This window comes from Armigeres subalbatus, chromosome 2 (genome assembly GCF_024139115.2).
Source record: "Armigeres subalbatus isolate Guangzhou_Male chromosome 2, GZ_Asu_2, whole genome shotgun sequence".
NCBI classification, from domain to species: domain Eukaryota; kingdom Metazoa; phylum Arthropoda; class Insecta; order Diptera; family Culicidae; genus Armigeres; species Armigeres subalbatus.
The window spans coordinates 368401744-368404783 of record NC_085140.1 but is presented as its reverse complement, the minus strand read 5'-3'; the positions used below and the strand labels follow the sequence as shown (position 1 = coordinate 368404783).

General features: G+C 36.5%; 1 long non-coding RNA gene across 1 annotated transcript; it reads left to right on the top strand.

The window, feature by feature from the left end:
- Nucleotides 1-480: 480 nt before the first annotated feature.
- LOC134218122 (uncharacterized) lies at nucleotides 481-883 on the top strand. The gene is made up of 2 exons (XR_009981261.1): nucleotides 481-609; nucleotides 672-883. It is a non-coding gene; the product is annotated as an uncharacterized LOC134218122 (long non-coding RNA).
- Nucleotides 884-3040: the final 2157 nt, after the last annotated feature.

Sequence of the window (3040 nt, the reverse complement as noted above, 5' to 3'; positions counted from 1 at the left end):
TAATTTGGAGCCCTACGGACTTTAATACTAATGAACACCACAAATTTGACACTTACAATTTTATGTTCAACCAAAACCAAACGAAAAACGATAACACCGACTTTCGCCTGAAGAAGACCCGAAAAGTGGTCGAAACGTTGGGATAAAATCAAAATTATCGTTTGATTGTTTGTAGCATAACTACTTCCTAAAATTAGTTATTTCTGGTAACACTGACAACTCAAAACAAAGTAACTGGCATCTCATGACAAACTGTCAGCAAAAAATGTTTCAGGAGAATAAAGAAAATAAAAAGACCAGTCGGTTCAGATTGGCTCTGTGATATTTGTCGATGGTTCGGTGAGGTTCATTATTTTGACGATTCGATATATTTATGACCCTTTTTCTTTTTAAATTACTCTCCAGGTTGTGTTTAAAAGACCCGTATTATGGTGCTTCCGTTGCGGTCATTTGGAAATTCATAAGTCAGCCTGTGTCTTCCAAAAAGGCAAGATAAAGCAGATGGCCAACTGTACATTCCAATCAAGTTGGCGGAAGTTTATGCCTTGACGAAATACAACAACACCTAAGTCAGAGCTAGAACAAAAATTCTTCCAGGACAAAATAGCGGTAATTCTTATTAATTATAATATTATTCCATGCTTATTATCCTTACTTCTTTAATTCATCAGGGCTCATCATCAATCGCTGACCGATGTTGCGGAATTGAAGATGTTCGCAAACAACGCCGAAGAGCCGTTAAACATTGGAATAAAAAGGGAAATAACAAATTTTGATCGATAAAAAAACCAATAAATTAACAGCTCATTGCACTTTTTGTTCTAAAAGCATTACAATCGACTCTGCAACAATATACACATTTTGTTTTGAGATGAAAATATAATTTTCAATAGTGATTTACGGATTAAGTTTTGAGAGGAAAATGTTATTTTGAAAGGTAAAATACACATTTAGTTTTGAGAGGAAAATGTTGTTTAAAAAGGGGAAGGGTCATTTGGTCAAAACCCATTCGGCCGAAAGCCATTTTGCCGAATGCCACTAGGCCGAACAGACCATTTGGCCGAATTAAGGGTCATTTGGCCGAATGGGTAATTTGGCCGAAAGGGTCGTTTGGCCGAAAGGATCATTCAGCCAAAAGGATCATTTGGCAGAAAGAGTCATTTGGTCGAAAGGATAGTTTGGTCAAAAGTGTCGTTTGGCCGAAAGGGTCATTTGGCCGAATAGAACATTTAGCCGAATAGTTCATTTGAAAAGTGAGAAATTAGCAATGAGAAGAGAGACGTATCACTTTTCACTCTTCATTTTTCTCTTCTCACTGCATAAAGTGATAAGCGCGAAATGAGTAGTGAGACGTCTCACTACACCCTTCGTACAACTCACTTTTCACAGTGAGAAGTGAGAAATGGGGAGTTAGAAGTGAGACGTCTCACTTCTCACTCCTCATTTATCACTTTTTACATCGACTTCTCACTTCTCACTGTGAAAAGTGAGTAGTGCGAAGTGGGTAGAAAGAATGGGTTTCCGCCAAATGACCCTTCCTCGTTTAAAAAAGCTTGCTACTGTCAAAGTTCTAACCGAAGTGACATTTTTTGCATTGGTAGATTCAACAGTTGTATACTTTCTACTGAAAACCACTAACTTATTTTCTTAATTTTACCAACGTTTCTCTTAATTTCACCAACGTTTTTTTGTGTGTATATACCAAATCATAAACTATGACATGTAACCCTATCAATTATTTACTGCTGAAAAGCTCATAAGAACAGTGAGTTGAAGTTTCAGAGCGAATATGAAGTCACGAAGAAGTTAATATCAACTTTCGGACCAAAAAGCACTTAGCGGTCATTTTTTTTCGATCCGTAATTTCATTTCAGCCATGAACAGAGCAACACTCGATGGACACTAAAAGCTTCACACTTTTAATTTCTTATTCTAGAACTATTGATCTAAAAACTTAATCAATTATTTCCAAATAGTTGAAAATAATGACTTTTTGCGAGAATAGAGTAAAAGAGACTTTTTAGTGACTTACCTGAAAAAGTGACCAAGTCACTAAAAAGTTACCCGCTACCAGGCCTGCTGCTTCCTACTTCCTTCATCCTACTTTCTGCTTCCTACTTCCTTCTTCTTTCTTTCTTTTCCTTTCTTCATTCTTATTTTTTCCTTCTGCCTTCTTTCATTTTCATTATCCATTCCTTTTCTCATTTTTACTTACATTCTTAGAAGGAAGAATTTTTTTTCTTATTTTTCATGCTTTCTCCTTATTTTTATTTTTCCCCTTTCTTCTGTCTCACTTATCACTACTGCATAACCAACTCTTACTTCTCATTTCTCGCTTCTTATTTCTCACTACTTACTTCTTACTTCGCTCTTTTCACCATCACATATCAATTTTTACTTTCCGCCACTCACTTCTCACTTCTCACTACTTGCTACGAACATCTTATAATTTATTTTTCACTACTCGCTTCTAATTTCTCACTTCTCACCAGAGCTCTCACCCGAATGGTAACTAAAAAACTGGAATCAAAACAATGGTTCGGACGGAAAAAAAAATATAAAGAAGTACAGTTCAAACTGAAATATGTTAAACAAACAGTTGTCCTTAGTCTTCAAACATAGACTAATGAATATGTATTAGCATATGTTCCGTGGTTAGCCGCGCGGTGCAGCTTAGCTTTGCTGGTATGACATGACCGCTGTACGGATCTGCCACATCGATTTTCGACATGCTGCTTCTGATCCTGCTTATGAGTTGCTTCGTGTCTTCGGCCTTACAATCACCTCTGTATACAATGGAGCTCAGTAGACATATAAAATGCTATGACAGTTTTCGAAACATTTTCACGCTTGAAATGTTCGACCGTGTACTTTTCCCATGATCTTTTTTTGCTTTGCTTACAAAGCTCGCCGCAGCATTTCCTGTTTCCAGAGCATGTGTGAGCGACAATTCTAAGGATTCATTCTAAGGATTCATTTACATAAAATCATATTTCTGTGAAAGCATTATTATTCTGATAGAATTTTTTTTAGTTGCCCC